This window comes from Erythrolamprus reginae, chromosome Z (assembly GCF_031021105.1).
Source record: "Erythrolamprus reginae isolate rEryReg1 chromosome Z, rEryReg1.hap1, whole genome shotgun sequence".
NCBI classification, from domain to species: domain Eukaryota; kingdom Metazoa; phylum Chordata; class Lepidosauria; order Squamata; family Dipsadidae; genus Erythrolamprus; species Erythrolamprus reginae.
In genome coordinates, this window is record NC_091963.1 from 106362874 (window position 1) to 106385542 (window position 22669).

Sequence of the window (22669 nt, forward strand, 5' to 3'; positions counted from 1 at the left end):
GTTTCTTTATTAGATAAATTAATATTATTAATATATTGCTGCGGAGAAGAAATGACAGGGTAAAGAGCATTGTAATAGAGATGGTTGTTGAAGCAGTTAGTATTTTTCTATTGTGGAATACCAATTGTGGGTTTCACTGTTTTGCCGCAATACATTTGCATAGAGGCACCATAACTCTATGTAAATATGATTTATTTGTATAAATAAATATTTTATTACATAAAATGTTATATAAATATTTTTATTATATATGGTTTCCCCAAATATATGGCAGTGAATATTGGGCCATAAGAGTCCTTGGAGAAGGGCAGCATATAAATTGAATAAAGAAACAAAAAAAAAAACCCCAAGAAAGGCTGATCATTAAAGAATTGAGACCTTTGAATTCTGATGCTGGAGAAGACTCCTGCAGATCCCTTGGACTGCAAGGTGATCCAACCGGTCAGTCGTAGAGATCAACCCTGGCTGCTCTTTAGAAGGCCAGATCCTGAAGATGAAACTCAAATACTTTGGCCGCCTAATGAAGGACTCATGGAGAAGAGCCTAATGCTTGAAAAGATTGAGGGCAAAAGAAGAAGGGGACAACAGAGAATGATGTGATTGGATGGAGTCACTGAAGCAGTCAGGGTGAGATTAAATGGACTCCAGAGGATGGTAGAGGACAGGAAGGCCTGTTGTCCATAGGGTTGCAATGGGTTGGACGCGACTTCACAACTAACAACAACAATCATAACTCTCATTCGGGTGTGTTTTTCCTTCAGCGAACATTAAACAAATCCTTCTCTGAAATCAGTTGGGATATGTCAGTTTAGGACTTCTGATTTAAGAAAACTGACCTGCAAAATATTTTCTAGCCATCTTGTTGTTTAGATAATTATTGTTAAATGGTACCAGGAAAGTCAAAAGGTTAAAGATATAGCATTTTAAAAAGAGGGTTAAATTTTGAAGAAGTTGCAGGCTACATTCTAGGAAAGTTAGAAATAAAAACTCAAAGTTCTGATTGTGTATTGTTCAAGCATGTTAGTATCCAGTACTCAGAACATTGATTATAGAAAGGGTCTCCAACCTTGACAACTTTAAGACTTGTGAACTTCAACTCCAGAGTTCCTCAGCCAGCAAAGCAATTGGATTCTGAGTTAGCTAAACAAGAGAAGCAAATACTGTTTACTACAAACACCATGGATGATCATTGTATTGATCTTGCTCATTTCTCCATGGAACCAAAGTAGGAGAGAAAATAAGGATGTGGTTTTGAGTTGGATGATCCCAAAGAAGAGGAAGAAATTGTATGCTTGAAACATATGATATGCTCGAAATTGCTCTGTGACAAAAACAACAGGAAAGGCAAATGTTATAAAAGAAATTTTGTTTTTTTTCCCATTAGGTAAAAGGAAAAAATCTTTATATCTAATCTTTCCATTAGGTATGACAAGCAGGAAGAGGGAGATTGTGATCCCACTGGATAGAGCGCTGGTGAGACCACATTTGGAATACTGTGTTTAGTTCTGGAGACCTCACCTATAAAAAGATACTGATAAAATTGAACGGGTCCAAAGACAGGCTATAAAAATGGTGGAAGGTCTTAAGGATAAAACTTACCAGGAAAGACTTAAATAACTCAATCTGTATAGAAGAGAAAGGAAGGACATGATCGAAACATTTAAATATGATAAAGGATTAAATAAGGTTCAGGAGGGAAGTGTTTTTAATAGAAAAGTGAACACAAGAACAAGGGGGCACAGTCTGAGGTTAGTTGGGGGAAAGATTGGAAGCAAGGTAAGAAAATATTATTTTACTGAAAGAGTAGTAGATCCTTGGAACAAACTTCCAGCAGACGTGGCTCATAAATCCACAGTAACTGAATTTAAACATGCCTGGGATAAACATAGATCCATCCTAAGATAAAATACAGGAAGTAGGATAAGGGCAGACTAGATGGACCATGAGGTCTTTTTCTGCCATCAATCTTCTATGTTTCATGCTCCATGCTCAGGTAATCTTTTGACAACAGGGCAGAAATTGTTTACAATTGCCTTCTTCTAAAATACTTTTGTAAAAATTTCAAATTTGTTTTATAATTCTGGGAATTCCTGATGGTTTCTTCTTCAAATCATTAACCACATCTGACCCTGTCATTAAATGTCAAATGCTAAAGTTAAGCAATCAGATTGGAAGCATCTTCTTTTATAGCCAAACAGGAAATTTGTTATTTACTGAATTACTCACCAAAATTATGTGGCTACCCATCTCATGAATAAATGATTCTGCCTGTGTATAATAAAAAATAAATTATTGCTTCCTCTTGATTAGCTCAACACCAATTTTGTGTGAGTCTTGTGCTCTTCTGGCTAAAATACATTTGATTCCACATTGATTCTCACTATATTATTTGAAACCTATTACTCTGGAGCAGGGTTCTCCAACCTTGGCAACTTTATGACTTGGGGACTTCAACTCCCAGAATTCCTCAGCCAGCATGTGTTGGCTGAGGAGTTCTTGGAGTTGAAGTCCCCAAGTCATAAAGTTGCCAAGGTTGGAGACCCATTCTCTAGAGCTAAAGTTTTATCCAGCATTAGATAAAAAGTAAGGAAAATAAAGATCTTATCATTCAGTCCCCTTAATTCAGTGTTTTTCAACCAGTGTGCCGTGGCACACTAGTGTGCCGCGAGACATGGTCAGGTGTGCCGCGAAGAAGGAAGCTCAGGTTCCGGTCTCGCAACTTTTTGCTGAGAGAGTGAGAGTAAGTGAGAAAGAAAGCAAGAGGGAAAGAAAGCAAGAGAGAGAGAAAGAGTGTGAGTGAGAGAGAGAAAAAGCAAGAGAGAAAGAAAAGAGAGAAAGCAAGAGAGAGAAAGAAGGCAAGAGAGAAAGAAAGCAAGAGAGAGAAAAGGAGAGAAAGGGAGAGAGAGAGATGAGCAAAAAGGGGAGGAAAAAAGAAATGAGAAAATGATTGAGGCAGAAAATGACACAAAAGAGAGAGAAGTGACTCTTGATTTAAAGCATATGATAAAAAGCACCCAAAGAATAAGAGAGAAAACCCCCAGCCCTCATCTGTTTTTGAAAATGGTTCAAGAGTGTGTATACACACACACACACACACACACACAAGGGCGAGGAGGAGACAGGGATGGAAAAAGAGGAGAGTGTCTTAGGGTGTCATTTTGTGTCATTTTGGTTGGTGGTGTGCCCCAGGATTTTGTAAATGTAAAAAATGTGCCGCGGCTCAAAAAAGGTTGAAAATCACTGCCTTAATTCATATACAGGCATATCTATTTAATTTCCCTGATGGAACACTTTATTGATTGATTGATTGATTGATTGATTGATTGATTGATTGATGAACATTCCTTCCCCACAAGATTATGCAATCTTGTAAAAACTTTGCTGATCCTCATTAAATTACATGTCTTGATGCCTAGAAACTTTTGCCGAGCATCAGGAGAGATATCAAAATTGGACTAACTAGAGGGGAGAAGTTCCTCCTTTTACTTCTCCTCAGTCTCAGATCTGTTCCTGGTCCCTTTTTGGCAATAAATACAAATGAAGAACAAGTTTGCCAAGGGTTAAATGCAGCCATTGCCTCTGTGTACATGTGTGTATGTGTGTGTTTGGGAGGCCAGATGGAGAGTTGTTTGGAACAAGATATTACACCCCATATAGTTCCTGTCTATTTCAGGCAAGGAGCACTAGGTCTACCTTAAATCAATCTCCAATTGCAAGTATTTTGATTACAATTATTTCCCTTATTTATATACAATGAAAAATGGGTTTTTCTACAGGGCTGGGCAGGATAGAAATAATACTTTCCGTTCAAATTGTGGGGAACCTTCTATTCAGATCTGAATTTTGGTAGGTTAGGAAAGACTGACCTGTAGAATCTTATTAATTGTTGAATTTCAGATGATGTATATGTCAGAGTTTCAAGTAACACCCCCAATGAAATAAAATTCAGGGGCTTGAGTTTCCTCCAAGTTCCATTGGATGTCCAGATGTCATATTGGAACATCTGGTAAAGCCAGAATCTGAAAGCTTCCAGGATTTTCCCCACTCAAAAGAAAGTCCAAATCCGTGCCCCAGCACCCACATGTCCATCACATTGTCCAATCAAAACACTGTCCCAACTGCAGACGTTTCTCAGTCACACCCCTCCAGGGGTGGGGCAGAGTGACCTTGACTCTGAAAGGAATGTTATTTTGACTACATATCTTCCCAGCTGCTTGCAATCCCCATTCCCAGTTTCCCACAGCACTAAATGTGGTAGGCCTGAAAATCCAAGGCCCAAAAAATGGCTTCCAGGCCTGAAAGCCTGCCCCCCCCCCCCCGAACCTGAAATGAGAGCAAAATAGTGGGTTGCTTCAGTTCTCGCATGCCCCAGCATATTTTTGCTTTGTGTGCATGCGCATAAGCAAAATCTCATGAGGTGTGCCTGTGTGAGTTTTTGGCGATTTTTTGCTTCTGCCCAGGCAAAATCTCTTGCGCACATTCATCCCCTCACGAAATTTCAATGCACTTTTGCTTCCTGCCCATGTGCAGAAGGAAAAGCACGCTGGGAGGCACACATGTGCCCCCAATAAAACTGAAGCTGCCTGCCCAGCGCACTGGTAGCAGCGGTAATGGCAGTCCACCCCTGAATGAAGGATATCAAACACAGGTGAAGGCTTGAATCTTCTTTATTCTGTACTAGGCCAAAACTGACACCTGCAGTTAGTGAAAAGAGAAAAATTGCTGGAGCAACTGCTCTGTACTCCCCACCACCTGATAAAGCCCTCAACGCCATCATTAATAATAATTAATAATAATAATAATAATAATAATTATTATTATTATTATTTATTAGATTTGTATGCTGTCCCGCTCCAAGGACTCGGGGCGGCTCACAACAATAATAAAATACAATAAACAGTGGTACAAATCTAATATTAATAAAACTGAAGTTAAAATCCCTTAATATTAAAAAACAATCAGTACTATACAATCATACCATTCCCAAGTGCTATAATCAGCAAAAGGGGGGGGAATCAGTCCCCCCTTGCCTGGTGACATAAGTGGGTCTTTAACATATTGTGGAAGACGGGGAGGGTGGGGGCAATTAGAATATCCAGGGGCAGTTGATTCCAGAGGGCCGGGGCCGCCACAAAGAAGGCTCTTCCCCTGGGTCCCAACAGATGGCATTGTTTAGTCGACAGGACATGGAGAAGGCCAACTCTGTGGGACCTAATCGGCCACTGGGACTCGTGTGGCAGAAGATGGTCCCGTAGGTATTCTGGTCCGATGCCATGTAGGGTTTTATAGGTCATTACCAACACTTTGAATTGTGACCGGAAACTGATTGGCAGCCAGTGCAAGCCATGGAGTGTTGATGAAACATGGGTGTACCTAGGGAGGCCCATGATAGCTCTCACGGTCGCATTCTGCATGATCTGAAGTTTCCGAACACTTTTCAAAGGTAGCCCCATGTAGAGAACGTTGCAGTAGTCGAATGCAGCCCCACCCTGTGAGTAATCAGTCCCACCCTGACCCCATATGACCCCAGTCCATCAGTGACTGTAGAAATGTGTTGCACTGCACAGGCAAGTTGGGAAGCCTGCCACACTTCCGGGGCCATCGTGCTTCACAGCTGATCCAGGGAATCCTCAGTGCCCGATCCGTGTCATCAGGGACTTCTATGTGAGGCCCCTCCGTTGCTCACAGCTGATTGGGTAAGCCTTGGTGTGACGCCCTCATCATCAGGAGCCCTGACTCTCCAGACCGGAGCTTCCAAGTGAGCTACTGCTGCTGGAGGCCCCTCTACTCGAGTTGCCACCAACAGCACCAACCCAACCATCATCTCCTGGGTTGGCGTAGTTCCCGCAGCTTCACCTCACAGGGTCAGGTCCGGTTGCACTGATCATTCTGGCACCGACTCTTTGGGTCAGGCACTCAGCTGTAGCTCCTTCTCTGTGGCTTCAGGGCTTGGGATGGGCAAAGTTCAATGACTTGTGGACTTCAACTCCCAGAATTCCTGAGCCTATAATGCTAGCGCAGGAATTTTGTGATTTGAAGTCCACATGTCATAGAAGAGCCAACTTTTCCTGCCCCTGGAATAGATGGTCTCGACATAAATCAGCCAACCAGCCCCCATGGTTCCTTCTGTGGCTTTCTTGTCTTCCTTCATCTTTCCTGAGTCTTTGTGCTGCCCGATTTTGGGTCGATGTTTAGGTCTCAGGACACGAAACAGCACCCCAGAGTTTGGGGGAGCTGATTAGGAATTTTAAAGGAGATCCAGGTTAATGTCAGAGTTCCAAGTAACATCCCCAACGACAGAAAACTCAGAGGCTTGATTTTCCTCAAAGTTCCATTTTATTAGAGATGTCAAATTGGAACATCTGGGAAAACCTTAATTTGAAAGCTTCTGGGTTTTCCCCACCCAAAAGAAAGTCCAAGTTCAAGTCTCTGCCCACATGTCCATCACATCGTTCAATTAATGCACCGTCCCAACTGGAGATGCTTCCCAATTACACCCCTCCAGCTGCAGGGTAAAGTGACCTTGACTCTCAAAGGAAGGAATGTTATTTTGACTACATATCTCCCAAATTCCTTGCAATCCCCCCTCCTTGTTTCCCACAGCACTAAATGTGCCGGGTCTGAAGATCCAAGGCCCAAAAAATGACTTCCAGGCCTCACATAGTACAACTTTACCAAAACTGCTGGAAGATAGATATACTTAATTCTTTTAACTCAGGACTTATTGCTCCAGGGTTCTTGCTGCAATCCATTTCTTCCTGAGTTACTAATTTGGGAAGCAGGTTTCCAGATTGGAAACAATGAGTCTGAAATAGTGACTCATACAGAGATATAGCAGGTATTATTTCTGATAGAAAGCAATTCCATTTCATTTCTTTTGTTGGACATGAATGAATGATGCCAAAAAAAAAAAGATTTGAACTATTCTTGGCCCGAGGAAATTAAGATTTACCATCCTTTTCATGGCAGATACCATGGATAAAATTTCCGGGAATTTAAGAATTGCAGCAGGCAAAATAATAAGTGAATTTCAGACTTGCAATCAGGTCATTTCAGACGTCATGGTTTGAAGTGGGATCTGTTTTATAAAGTCTCATCAGGGCTGGACCTAGTCAATTTTGCTTATGCTTGGCAGGGAGAGCGGGAATCCGGCATGGTCAGGTTTTAGAATGGACACTACCAACAAATAGGAAGCAAAACCAAACATTCTGTGTGGGGGCAGCACAAGCTACTTCTACACTAGCATCAAGAAAATTACCTGACTTTATTAAACTTTCTTACTTAACTTTTCTTTAGAAAACGAAGCCGCGTGGTTTGGCATCTTGACTATAGTCAGGCTTAATAAATACTGTGATGTACCTGACTGTAAAGTTTGAGTGGCTTCTCAACACACTTAATTAAAAAAAAAAAGTTTAATTTTTCTCTGGATGTTGTCCCATCAAACAATCACCCAAGAGGCTAGCCATTGTTCATCAGTGACTGTAGAACTGGCTGTGAAACTTGTTTAGCTTTTTGAGATCAGTTAAAATCAGAAATCTATAAAATTGTATTGATAGATGTATGTCCTCTAGCTATGTCGGCTTCTATGTTATGATGGTAAATTACTGGAGTGTAATTTTTTTTTTTTTGACCCTCTAGGTCAGTGCTAGTGAACCTTTTTTTCCTCAGGTGCCAAAAGAACATGTGTGCATTCTATTGCGTATGTGTGAGTGCCCATACTCATAATTCAATGCCCTGGGAGTGGGAAAACAGCTTCCCCCACCCACTGGAGGCACTCAGTAGGATAGAAATGGCCTGTATCCCAACTTCCGGTAGGCCCAATAGGCTCATGTTTTGCCCTCCCCAGCTCCAAAGGCTTTTCTGGAATCAGGGGAGGATAAAAATGCCCTCCCCCACCCCCCTGGAAGCTCTCTGGAAGCCATAAACGCACTCCCAGAGCCTCTGTGCAAGCCAAAAATCAGTTGCCCAGCACACACATGTGCATTGGAGCTGAGCTAGGGTAACAGCTTGTGTGCCAGCAGACATGGTTCTGTGTGCCAGCTGTGACACCCGTGCCATAGGTTCACCATCACTACTCTAGGTAGTAAACAATTTTCCAAAAGACTGTCCCATTTTAAAGCAGCATTCTGATGTATCTACCCTGTTTCCCCGAAAATAAGTCACCCCCGAAAGTAAGACATAGGAGAGGTTTCGTAGAATTGGCTAATATAAGGCATCCCTCAAAAGTAAGACATAGGAGACATTTCGTTTCACAGCATTCCCAAACAGAACATATATAACACTGCTGTCCATAAATTGCATCCCTAAACACTGCATCAATCAGATTCAAAACACATCCAACACGCATCCAACATGCGGCTGCGTGTTTGGATGCGTTTTTGCTGCAGAATACAAGTTTTTGCTACAAGATACAATTCACTGGGAAAAAAATAAGACATCCCCTGAAAATAAGACGTAGCACATCTTTGAGAGCAAAAATTAATATAAGACGCTGTCTTATTTTCAGGGGAACACGGTATTAATTTATAAAAATGTATTCCTCTCCATGTCCAATCTAAACTAAGATGCAATAAAGGAATTTAACATACTCCCAGTGTTTTATACATTTAGCCTGAAATAAATTCCATCAAATTTATTGAGATTTATTTCTAAATAGAGATTGTATAGAATTATACTTCATCATGAAACATCAAAACCATATCCCAAGCCTAATCAGTCTATTTCCCCTATTGGTGCTCTCTAGATATAGAGCCTTTAATTATAAGAATTTTGGAATTTAACCCATCTGGAGACCACCAGATTGGCAAAGGCTGACATAATCTTGGGCATAGTGATTCTATGAATATTTTTCCATGTATTATATAACATAGTAGTTCTCAAAGGGTGGCCTGGGCCCACGATCCTAGACCCTTTCAAACAACCTATAAGATCATTGTGCATAAACATTTTAAATATGTACATAGACATTTTAAATTTGCTCAGTTTTATTTGTAATACGGTAAACTTTGATGGACACAACTCACATTAATATAAGCTCTTTGGGCTTCTCAATTATTTATAAGAACATAAAGAAGTTATGAGGTCAAACTGTTTGAGAACCAGTAGGGTAATAAAAGATTTTAAACTTATTTATTGAATTACCAATCGTAAAACTATGCTGGAGGGAAAGATAAAAGGTTTACATTTAACAATGAATGGTTGGGAAAACCACACTGAATTCACAATGTGAAATAAGAACTTCCCTCTGTCTTTTTGGTCAACCCTGCATCAGATGGTATGTGTGGGGGGAGTTAAAACAAACTACCAAAATAGCTACTTTTCATCCCTTTACCTCCTTTGCAAATATGAATGGCCCATCATTTTTTCTTTTCATCGGTGTTGATACTTCTTAGTTGCAATGTCTAGACTAGAGAGGACAACTTCCACAAAGTCCTGGTATAGCTTCCAAAGACCACCAAGCTTATCAAGAAACGAGTTTTAAAGTCTGCAAGTTAACTTGCAGCAGTTTTCTGGTGGGGCAATGTAGATAGGTGAAGCACTATGCACCCCCCACTTCCGTGTACAAAAAACAGGGTAGAAATCAAGTACACAACAGGAAAAAAAGATATTTTTTAAAACAGGAGAGTGATCATATTAACAGTATATAATTTTAATTACCTATACATTAAATCAAATAATTTTTTCCTAGCCTTTTTGTGAGTGTAGGGGATAGTGTGGCTCCCAGTACACCAGAAAAAGCCAAAAGTCGTCTTTGCCTGAAAAACAAAATTGTGCTAGGTGAAGGCTATCAAAAACAGTGAATTGATTTGCATACAATAGGGTTTATTTCTAAACAGCTATGGATTGGAGCCCACTTCTCATGATGCTCCCCATCACTGTCTTTATGCTAACCAGGCCTGTGGTTCTCTCCCATGTTGCAGGAGACAAAGGCTTGTTGAGAACTACACAAGGAGTCTGTGATGGAGAACCGAATAAGGGAATTCCAGAGTTGCCACTCCGTTTCTTATTGCAAGCATCAACTTTTGGCCCTGGCTGGCATCCTCCTGTGCAGAAACGCCTTGCTATTTTCTCAGGAGCGGCGCGGCACACCGTCACCTTTTAAGATGCGCACACATAGAATAAAAGTGATGCTCCGAGCAATTATTTAAGGTTTATCTTAGCCCGCGACAACCTGAACGGAATAACAGGCGAAACAGAGGGGTTGGGGTTTTTTTGGGGGGGGGGCGGGGGCGGATAATAGCAATACTTATATCGGGATGAGGAAAATCTCAATTTGCTTTCATTGGAAATTGCAAGTTGCTGTATGCAGGGTTGCATTCTAAGGTGGGACTGACTCTCAACTAAGTGCCCGTCGAGCCTTTACTAGCCGGAGATCATTGAATTGCATGAGTGGCTGTCCCCGACAAGGAGGACCGAAAGTTTCCCTCGCGCAGTTCCATTAGAGGGGAGCAGAGGCTTCAAAGGGTTACTCCTGTAACGACCGAGGGCAGAGCGCTCCCCGTTCTTTCCCTCGTTCCGACCACCCACTCCCCTCCTCCACGACCCTCGCAGAAGCACCTATTGGCTGGGAAAAGGGAAATGGGCGTGGCTTGGCCCACCTCCGTCTCCTCGCTCATTCTCCCTGCCTCGCTTCCACCGCCCCCCCCCGCCCGCCCGCCCCTCCCCGACTCGGTTCCAGTGTAAAGTTTCACGAAGCACATGACTGGCTTTAATGGCTGCTGAGCATTGGGGCGCGCGCGCTGGCCAGCGCAACGTTGCGTTCCCTCCTCCTTTCCTCCCCTCCGTCCCACTCGGGTCAGGCAGCCGATCGGTGTGACTTTGCAGAGCTGGGACTCCAGAGCTTCTGCTTCTAGCTTCGTGAAGACAAGGGTGGATTTTTATTTATTTATTTTATTTTAGGGGGAAGAGTGGAGTTTTGTGCATGCCCTAATAACTAAGAGAGGGAGAGGGACCTGCTTTCCAGGTAAGAGTTTTAGTTACCTGCGGCTCTTCCTTTTGCAGACTTTGTTCTGGGTATGTGTCTGGGAGGCAGCGGGAGAGAGGGAGACCTGCCTTTATTTTTCTTCGTTCCCTGCACTCTAATTTAACGGCTGGAGGGGGAAAGTCTCTGTCGTTTTTGTCTTGTTTTGTTCCTCCTAGATTCCGATCGAAGTCTAGGATTACATAGCAGCCCCCCATCCCTTTTCCTCCTTCCCCGCTCCTCCTCCGTTTGTGTCCCATGTAGAATACCTGTTTGAAGTTGAATGGGGTTGCTTTTCTTTCCTCCCAGTGTCCCCCATTCGTTAATAGCCTTTTGCATCGACACTGAAGTCAGAGGCGATTGTAGATTTCTGAAACATCTGGGGGATTTTGCAATTGCTGATAGTTTCTTGAAGTTGCAATTACTCTTCAGACTTATTTTGGCGAATATAGCTGCTCAGCAATACCACAGGTTTCAGTTTGTGGGACAGTGAAGGTTGCATTATTTTGTTTGTTCCAGTTTTCCTCTCCCTACTTTTTGGGCCGTTTCCTAATAAATCTTAACTGTTGCTTTCAGTCCTCCTATTCAGCTGTCATGGGGCTGCCCTCACCCCCTGCTGCAGTCTGCTGCAAGGGTTAATGGGGCCAACTGTAGGTGGGGATTTTTGCCCTGTAGAATCTGATATTCTTGTCATCAGGCACCCCTTTTTGCCTGTTGGCCTCTTCACTGTTCTTGGATAAAATTTTTGGAGTGTGGTGGGATTCTTTCAGCAGGGAGGCATCCCGAGCTGCTGGCTTGTCCTAATTTCTCTGCTCATTAAGTGGCAACTTTATAGTGGCAGCCACATTTGAGGGTAAATTTGAACTCAGTGGGAGTGGATCCAGAGTAGCATAGACAGGACTGCACCGCAAATGTTTTGACAATATTTTTCAGTGTCCTAACTCCTAACACAGAGTGAAGGAGGAGGGAGACTCCCTGTTTCTTTTCTTTGAGCAATTCCCAAAGTTTCTTTCCTTTCAGATCTTGAAAGAAATTGCTGAGCTGTTTTCCAGTGCCACGTGTGGGTGTGGCTGGCAATTCTGCTGCCTCTAAATGAAGTTTTGCACTTCATATTATTGGCAAGGGAATTCCGGATCCTTTGCACTTCTGTGCAAAGGTCCTGTTTGTGTGATTCCTTCTCCTTCGCATTTAAAATTCAAAATGTAGAAATACCTCTGGACGTGCCACTTCTCTGATACAAAGTTTTTGCCCTTTGTAGGAAACCTTGGAGTCAAAATAAAAGACAGAGCCAATGATGTCTGTCTTGCCAAACTACCAGTGGTTGGTCGACCCGTGGGTGGAAAAACAAGACCATGGCTTAGCTTTCAAGAGGATGTTTCCAACTTGGTCTGTGTTTTTGCAGTGTCTGACCAGGCTTGTGGGTGTGAAATTGGAGCCATGGCTCTCACATTTTTTTTCATGCCCAGGTTTCAGAATTGGGTTATCTAGTCCTGTGGGGGGTTTGGACTAAGCAGCAGTTTGGATACTAACTTTTTTTTTTTTTTGCATGTCTAGCACTAAGATGTGGTATTATGCCTGACCAAGTCCCACAGGTGGCTTGCATGGCAGCTGTGAAATGGGTTTAACACTTAGGGAAAAAATAGGTTGGCAGCTAAATCCCACTTAAGATGGTCAGCAGCTGTGTGGAAGCAAGGATGGTTACCAGTCTGAGCTTGTATTAGAAAAAAGGACTCTAACTTGTGGCCGGGTGCTTTGCTGTCAGTCATAAAAGGTAAATCTGTAAAGGGGGAAGCAGTCATCCATTTAAAAAAACCAACAGCTGGTTTGACTTCAGACATTAGGCAGGAAGGAGAAGAGCAGGTCTGGGGTATGTATGCATCTGTATTTGGATCTGTGTTTAATTCTCCAAGCTTTACAACTTTGTTCAATTTGGATAGCTGAGGTCCTTAGCTAAAAAGAACTCTTGAATGGTATGAAGATGGAGTTTTTTTACATTTGTGATCATAGCTTTCTTATTATAGAATATTCATAACAGTGATGGGAATCCTTATGCAGAATGTTCACAAACTGCTTCAAGTTCAATGTCTTAGTATTCTTAGAATATTGCAAGTAAGGGTGGGAAACAGAATATTTCTGCTTGTATACAGGGCTTGTAGCTAAGGAGAAAGTTGGACCAGAGAGCTTGATGTTCTTAATTTATAGAAGTTGTTCTATTTTTAATTTTTTGTGCGTGTGTGTTTTAAAGCATTCCAGGTTTCATTTTATTGGCAATTTAAAAACACTAGAACAGTTTAAGATGTAAGTGATATGCAAACAGTGAATAAGTAGCATATTTCTGGATTACACACATTTCTACTCTTTTTAAAAAACCAGTTTTATCAATTATGTATTTTTCCTTTTAAAATATCAATTGAGTTTCACAATTTTTAAACTTAATTTTATAATGTATATTACTCGAAACCCTTCAGAATAATTACTTGGTGTAATTGTAACTTTCTGGCTAACAACCACCATCTCTGACCATCGTGAATATGCAAGACTTCAACTCCTATTTGGGAAGTAAGTGCCTTTAAAACAAGTTCTTTTTCATAATTTCTGCTAGGATTGTAAAAGACGTCTTCTCCTTGTGTGGCCTTGTGGAATCAGTTGAATTAAACACTGACTATGGGATCATTCAAACTACCGGTATCATAGGCATGGCAGAAATCATAAACTTATAAAAACGCCTTTGTGCAGTCAGATCAAAGATGATTTCCACCAACAATGATTTGTCACATTTCCTTGACGAGGACAGGAAGCCCATAAGGAAAGCTTGGTGGAGACAGGCTTTCTTATTCCCGTAAAGAGTCATTAAGGACAAAGGGTACATCTACATCTGGATATTTCCCTTTCAATTATTGTGGGAGAAGGGAAATAAACGGTAGAATCCTGGTTCTAATTTCAAGCCTATAAGACATTTCAAAACAGAGCCAGGTAGGAAACAACCTCTTGAAATATTATAATTGGGGCTGGATTTCATATAGTCGGAATCCAAAATGTGTTTTGTTTTGTTGGCTTATTGTCAGCTCTATCCCATTCCCACTCCAAACTCTATGGTTTATATACCATAGTGAAAAGGTATAGTCAATTAACAAAAACCTAATGGACCACATAATGCATTAGCTATAAATAGGACCATTGGCTGAATACAAACATTGTGTATTCACAATGTGTAATCACATATGTTTGGTTTTGGTTTAGCATAATGTGTGAACCAAACCATTTTTGGCTTGTAACCATTATTTATGGCTTAATGTTATATATAGGAACCAGCTCTGTATGCTTTGCTCAAATACAGTGGTTAGAAAAAATGTTGATGCAGTAAATTGTGTGAATTAAGCATGTGTCTTCCATAAATTGGTTTAATCCCATTTTAAAAAGCCATTTAAGCTTTTCACTATTGTATCTTAAAGGCGGTGACTTCGTTATTTACACAGTGCGTAGTGAAGTTATTTCTATTGTTTCATTTGGTTTATACAGAATATTCTCGTTGTATATCCTTCCAAAACTCCTAGATCCCCAATGTGTGTTCCAGAATTGGCTGCAGAACTCTGATACCATAGTTGAAGTCCAAACTTCTTGAAGATATTGAGGTTAATAAACATTGATCTAGGAGATAGGTATATAGTCAGTACACTTTTGTCTGAGTTCGTACAAGGAATTACAGAACCCAATGGTTTTCCAAGTCTTTACTGGACAATTGTGCTTATTCACAATTCTCCAAACTTTTAATTTTCTGCCTGTGTTAGGAGATTCTGAGAGCAAAACCAGAGAGGATTTCTATACTGTATTAGAAAAATCCTCCACTTGTGATCACAAGTCGAACTGGAAATTCTGTTGCTAAATGAAACAATTGTGAGGCAGTTGAATTATCACATGACCATGCCTGATTTTGCAATGCTTTTGCTGCAATCTTTAAACAAAACTAACTTGGCCCATTGATTTTACTTATCAGAAGTCCTCTGAGAAGGTTGCAAATGGTGATCATGTGACCTCAAGATGCTGCAACTCTCATAAATACTAAATGCCCAAATCATGACCATGTGATAATGGGGATGTTGCAGTGGTCCTATTTGCAAGGACTGGTTGACAGTCACTTTTTTCAGCATTTCAAACAGTAATTAAATGAATGGTGGTGAATTGGGGGTTACCTGTGTGACTTCTAATAAATGCCAAGCTTAATTTTATTATTTTAAAAATCTAAAGTTACACATTAGTCTACAAAAGTTATTAACCCAGAAAATATATTTGTTAGCCTGATTTTATGTGTGCTTACTTAGCTTGGTCAGTCATTCCACTTTACAGTCATCGATAATGTAATAAGGGGGTTACTCTTCAACTGGTTTGTGGCAGATCCTGATGTTGTGTTTGGGCTAAAACAGTGTTTCCCAACCTTGGCAACTTGAAGATATCTGGACTTCAACTCCCAGAATTCCCCAGGCAGTATTCGCTGGCTGGGGAATTCTGGGAGTTGAAGTCCAAATATCTCCAAGTTGCCAAGGTTGGGAAACACTGGGCTTCTTCTAGCATCCCAGCTTAATTATTACTGGTAGTCCTTGGTGTATGATCAGAATTCCATTGCTAAGCAATGCAGTCAAGAAGTGTGATGTCACATGACTGTATCAATTAGCAACAGGGATCCTATTGCCATTGTTAACCAAATTCCACTAGTTCTTAGCTGAGGACTTACCCCAAGCCAAGCCATTCAGTACTTAGCCCTTCCCAGCCCTGAAACTGAGTAAATTGAGGAATTGCTTCCTCTTCAACTCTCTCTACCTGCCTATCCTCCCCTCATCACTGCCCTTTTGGCTCCCCTGCACCCTGCCTTACTGGATGGCAAGCAACCACAGAACCACATGGCTCTGAGGCTGTTTGCCCTACTGGCTTAGCATTTCATGGTGTGGCATAACTCTGGGGATGCATATGGTCCATGAGTCCAGTGAAATAGTCACCCTGATTGCCTTCTACTCTGTCCCCATCAACCACTGCTGATGAGACATGCCCCTCTGGCCATTTGTGGGACATCTACTGGCCACATGATGCCATCTTCCCCAGGTTGCAAGGGTACTGCCCTGCACTATCTGGAGAACAAAACCTCATGTAGCCAACAGTTGCCCCAGAATGAGCATGATTGATCAGCAGTGGGAATAAGGAGAAGGTAAAGAACACTAGAGTATCAGGAGCTACGGGTTGCAAGGGGCCAAGAGGGCATAGATGTAGGAGGGGGGAGATAGATCGGTGTGAGAAGTGCTCCTGTGGTCATAAGTTTGGTCTGGCTGCCAAGCGTCCAAATTTTATTATTATTTATTGTTATTTATTAGATTTGTATGCCGCCCCTCTCCGTAGACTCGGGGCGGCTCACAACAATAACAAAGACAATGTAACAAATCTAATAATTTAAAAAACACTAAAAACCCCATTATTAAAAGCAAGCATACACACAAACATACCATGTATAAACTATATAGGCCTGGGGGAGATGTCTCAGTTCCCCCATGCCTGACAGCAGAGATGGGTCTTAAGAGCTTTACAAAAGGCAAGGAGGGTGGGGGCAGTTCTGATCTCCGGGGGGAGCTGGTTCCAGAGGGTCGGGGCCGCCACAGAGAAGGCTCTTCTCCTGGGTCCCGCCAAACGACATTGTTTAGTCGACGGGACCCGGAGAAAGCCAACTCTGTGGGACCTAATCGGTCGCTGTTTGATCATATGACCATAGAAATGCCACAATATCTATAATTCAAGGACAGGTTGTAACTCCACTCAGTGCCCCCATAACTCGAAACAGTCTCTGAATGAATAATTGTAAATTGAGGACTAGTTATATACCATTTTAGCTCATTACATTATTATTACAATTTATCTCAGGTATCACAGGTAAAAAGAGAGTTGGCTCTTGAGAAGCCTGGGTTATATATTTCTTTTCATGGGTAAGCAATTCTGGTGATTTTTCAGTTGCTTCAAATGTTAGAGTTCCTACTAAATACCAACAACGAGAGAGAAGCTTGGTTCAAAACATCTAGGTTAAGTCGCCTCTTTCACAGCCCTAAAAGTAATATGAACTTATTTTATCTCCTTGTTTATGTGAATGAATATCAGTCCTATTGGAGCTGAAAAGTAGCTATCCAGTATCTCTAATGTTTGTTCAAGAATTCTTGATCTTGTGATTATATAAAAGGATCATGGAATTATATGCAAAGTACGTTATCCACAAAGAATTATGTTATTCAGAGGGGAATTATAGAGCACATTATTCACAGAGGGGAAACTAATATGTTAATTTAATGAATTATCTAAGATTATGGAATGTAACTTATCTTTACTACTTTCTTTATCAAAGCATATTAGTTGGATTTAATTGAGTTTTTTTTTCTTAAATGAGCCCTTCCTTCTTCTAACGAATGTAGGATATAATTTGTATCTTTACAATTGAATTCTGCAGAATGTGTTACATGAGTTTTGATGGCCAAGCCTGCATATTTAATAAATGTTGTCATTGTGTGAAACTTGAATATTGATTTCTATGCCCATATTCACTATATGATAGCAAGTCTTACGACAGTTCATGTGGACTAGCACATAACAAACATTGGCAGATCCGTTGGTGTGTTTTCTTTCTCTTCAGGCTATTATCAGAACCATGGCATCATATTATGCACATAGCTATAGTTGTTCTACTTAAATGCATCAGGAAGCTGTTCCCTATTGTCACTTTCCAATGTGTGTGTCAGAATCCGGAAACACAGAGAGGTTGCTCTTGCACTGCACTTAAAAACATTTCTGTGCACAAGTGCAGACATGCATATGCTTTGGAAGATATAGTTCTTGGTTTGCAAACTTTTCCATTTTTTTCTTGGATCTTTCCAATGTGACACTGAAATGGACCTTCTCAGTTTTGCTTTGCTCCAGAGATAGTCCTACATTTTGGTTTTTGTTCTTGGTTTTTGTTTCCTATGTGCCCATCTGAAACAGCTAGCAACACATACATTTCTCCCTTTAAAGCAATATTTAAAGTCGAGGGCCTCCAATCACCTGGTTTGAAAAAGAAATATTTGCTTTAGAATAGAAAGATTTAGAGATACTCATTTTCATACTATTTTGTTTGTTCCTTTCGCTGATCAAAGCTCTGACCTCTTTGACACTGGGGAATTGTATAACGAAGGGCAATATAGAATGATTCAGATAAGTAGAAAATGTGTCTATCTCTTGATGACTTATTTTCCTAAGTGTCTGAGGCTGAGTTGAGGCAATAAGTCTTTGTCAAGTTTAGTGCCCCAAGGGGATGACTGGAGTTTTCGATCAACTCATCAGAAGAGTGTCAAGATTGGGGGAAATGCTCCAGGTGGTTCTACTTCATCCTGTGGTGACAAGGGTCCCAAATGAAGGCAGGATACTCAGGGAAAAGTAGTATCATAAAAAAGTCTTGGCTTGAACCCTTGGCTCACTATGTGTCCACGTGAGGCTTTGTTCCGGACAACTGGAATTATAAGGAAATTCAATCAAATGATTTATGGGCTGTTTCAGACAGGCATCCTTCCTGAATTTCATTTCATTTATTTTAGAAATAAATGGTGGTATTATGCTGGTTATCCTTCCCTTGATATGTTTTCCAGATGTAGATTATAGAATATTTTTATCTCGGGGTTGAGAGATTTGGATTATGATATTAGTTTCATCACAATGGATATCCATATTTATTTCCCAACAATTTGGAGTATTTTTTGCTAGATAGTCATTTCTGTTCCTATACTGATTGGCAATCCTTTCCCTGCACTTCAGGGAAATTATTTGTGTTCACATAAACTGTGGACCTGGAAGCCACTTTATTTGTGGATATTGGCTAGCAACAATTTTTATTGTTTCTGAAAGTCTCTGAGTATTATTCAGCTTGCCAGCTACAGTTATATGAACGTCTGGGTCGCTGCTTTTACTCACGGAAATGACTCTCGGTGAGGGTAGAAAATGCTTTTATTGTTCACATTGAAATGATCCTATAGTAAGAGCCACCAGCTTTAATTGTCTGAAAGGTCCATCACAATATAGACCTGGCAGTCCTTGTATGTATAGTAATCTAACAGATTGAGTTTTGGAGCCTCTTTGAACAAAGAAGTCCAACTTTTGATTCAAAGTTCTATTTTTTTCTGCATTTTGTGTCACATTAAAAAGAAAATGGATCCAAAGCACTTCTGCAAATTTTACAATTCCTTCATTGAGTAAGAGCAGTGTTTAAACTGAATGATCTCCATTTGATTTGTGGAAAGTAAGAGGGGTGGAGACACATCATGAAGATGATTTTCAGTTTTATTGCCCTTTCTGCATTCTAATAGAATGAGTCTATTCAAGGCTATTTTAAACAATTTGTATGTAGGGTGTTTTGTCTATAAGGCAGGCATTAACAATTTTGGGTAAACTTTTCAGATGTTTGTACGCATTAAATAAAAAATAGTAATTTGCCTACCTCCCACTGAGTGAATATTTAATAGAAGCCACTCTCTCCATATCTCCAAGAACCAACAGTGCTACACATATTTGTTAGTTTTTAGATATTCTTCAGACTTTATCTCGAGTGATTTGGTGGCGTTAAGCAGTCATTCCCCTTGAAACCAAATTTCTTTCTTTCCTATATACTGTATTCTAATTTGGATCCTGTTGAGGGGCCTTACCTAACTATTGATTTCTGATTATGGTACAATACCATCTGAATACTACAGAAGCTGAAATTCACCAATGTTGGAGGGCATCATATAAGGGAAGGTTGCTATAGAATATGAAATGGAACTTATACATGATTTGCATATATAGTGTTCCCTCAATTTTCGTGGGGGATGCGTTCTGAGACCGCCCGCGAAAGTCAGATTTCCGTGAATAATAATAATAATAATAATTTATTAGATTTGTATGCCGCCCCTCTCCGAAGACTCGAGGCGGCTCACAACAACGATAAAAACAATATTATATTGGCACAAATCTAATATTAAAAAAAACACCTAAAAACCCTATCATAATTAAAAACCGAACAACACATACATACCAAACATAAATTATAATAAGCCTGGGGGAAAGGTGTCTCAAATCCCCCATGCCTGGCGGTATAGGTGGGTCTTAAGTAGTTAAGAAGTAGAGATGCGGAAGTAAATACACTATTTTTGGCTATGAACAGTATCACAAGCCTTCCCTTAACACTTTAAGCCCCTAAATTGCAATTTCCCATTCACTTAGCAACCATTTCGATTATTACTCACCATGTTTATTTATTAAAGTTTATTAAAAAAATATTTAAGGTGGATGAAAGTTTGGCGATGACATATGATGTCATCGGGCAGGAAAAACCATGGTATAGGGAAAAAACCCTGCGAAGTATTTTTTAATTAATATTTTTGAAAAACCATGGTACTGTATAGACTTTTCGCGAAGTTCGAACCCGCGAAAATCGAGGGAACACTGTACACAGATATTAAATTAAAAGGATAAATGTTCTCAATCTCATCAGTGGATGTGTCCAGTTCCCTTCCATTTCCTGTCTGGTATTGATCAACATTTTTACCGTGAATCTCACATAACATTGTATTACACTCTCCCAGTTTCTTAAGACACGGCTGGCTGAGCATTCTGGGAGGCATCACTCCAAACATTTGGAGGATGCCAAGAAAGAAAAACTGCACTTTTGTTAGGATCCCATTGTTTGCCATCCCCTTGTCTAGTTGTTTTCTGGAGGAGGAAACTGATGCTATGTGGTAGCAATAGAAAACAGATTGTCCTAAACCATTTCAAAGGCCAAGTCCCCTGTCTTGTTATTTAACACCACTGTTCATTTGTCACTGTAGATTAAATCCAGAAATTCTGGGTGCTTTCTGCTTCTTTAACTTAAATTTCATGTCTTCCCCATCATCTCTTTCAGATGGGCTTGAAATGAAGCTATCCTGGGATATAATACCTCTGCCAAACTACGCAGCCTTCTCTTTGATATAGAGCTCCATTGCAGATCTAAATATGTGACGTATCTGTGAACTACATTAACTGCCCAACATCGAGAGCAATCAGTTGATTGTGCAACCCCATCAGCCGATTGCAAAATATTAAATAAACTTGTTGCCTCTTGAGTGCATCTGGTGGCGTAGAATGGCTATGGCTGCAGCTAAGAGAAATAAGTCCTTGCTGCAAGCAATAGGTTGATCATTGGTATTTCATTTAGCCTTTATTATGACTCAATTCCACTTTTTTTTAAAAAATGAAGTATTATTAAGGGGGAAAAAGAAAGAAAAACATCCAAATACAAAAAAAGGAAAAAAAGGAAACAAACCCCAAATGAACAAAGCATCATAGAATAAGATTAACATTTAAATGTTTCAGTGATTAATTTTAAATAATTGAATGTACCATATTTTAAAAACAGTCACCCATTAATAAAATCCAAGTAGTTTGTGAATTTTAATAGAAATACCAGTAGTCCTCCACTTACAACCACTTGTTTAACGACCATTCCAGCTTACAACAGATCTGAAAAAGGTAAATAAAGTCTGTCAGATGCTCTGGATTTTATATTACAAGGTTTGCTCAAGTCTTTAAGTGTTCTCTTTGTTGTCTACAATTTTCTTTCTTTATATTACTCATTTGAAAATACCAAAATTGGCTAGGTAGTTCTGGCTGTACAGGGAGGATGATTTTATCTTTTGTCTTATTAATAATAAAAGCCTGTCACTTATATGAATCTGTTCACTGAGTGGCTTTCTTCCCGCTTTTCTCTTCATGAAAATAAATACACTGTAATGAGGCAAAAGGTAATAAGTCTGTACTGATTCATTTCCTGATTTTTATCTCAGGTGTTCATTGTTGCATAATCTTTTGAAATTTATGTGCAGGTAACCTTTTAAATTATGACTCAAGTGGCCATTTGTTGTGCTGAGCAAATGATGCTTGTGCTCAATCCCGAATGTTATGGCCTATTGCAGTGCTATTTTGGTCAAGTGATCAAAATTTGGATTTTTGGCAGCCTCCTGTCACTTACAATCATAGCTGCACTTCAACTCCTCAAACCCACCTATTTTCCCCTCCCCTCAATTTCTGCCCTTTTAGCAGCAGCACCGGGGCTAAAGTAGAGGTCTTCAGCTGTCTTGGCCACTCCTTCCTTATGCCCCTACTTTACCTTAACACTACTTAAAGCTCCACACTGTGGCCAGCTGCCTCATTATCACAGCATAGAACCTCAGTCACCCCTGCTGCCCTGCCACTTTGCACTCGACTTATCCCTCCTGCTCTTCTTTTCTGTGCTGTGCTAGTTCTGCCAGCTTGAGTACTTTGCGCTGTTATAATCCTGCCCTATAGGCTTCATTCGCTTGCTACTTGTGCTCCACTCTTAGCCCTTCTAGCCTCGCTGCCCTGGGTTTTGTTTGACCTGCTGGCCCAGCCGCCTTCACAGTCTACCTGCTGCTACTGAGATGTGTCGGATCTGGCTCTGTGCGAGGCAACCATTGCCATGTCAGGTGAGACCACTTGCTCCATTCTCCAAGTGGTGCCTGCCATTCTCATTATGCTTTGGAAGACTTCTGAGAACTTCTAAAACTGTATGAGATAATTGTGAGAAGGTTACACTTGCTTTTTCAGGATGCTTTGACTGTTGTTGGTGTTTTTCGGGATGCTGTGGCTCTGGGCTGCATTGTTGGGACTCCCATCAGAATA

At 40.6% G+C, this 22669-nt stretch overlaps 1 protein-coding gene across 3 annotated transcripts in view; it reads left to right on the forward strand.

Moving 5' to 3' along the window:
* RARA (retinoic acid receptor alpha) overlaps positions 1–22669 on the forward strand; it is a 278000-nt gene that overhangs the window by 31509 nt on the left and 223822 nt on the right. Inside the window, exon 1 of one of the 3 annotated variants that reach the window (XM_070729250.1) lies at positions 10676–10963. The exons of 1 other annotated variant lie outside the window; for it this stretch is intronic. The gene's annotated coding sequence lies outside the window, so the exon portion shown is untranslated. Of the gene's footprint in view, positions 1–10675; positions 10964–22669 lie in introns of those variants that run through there. One more of the 3 variants, XM_070729253.1, reaches the window with a different exon arrangement.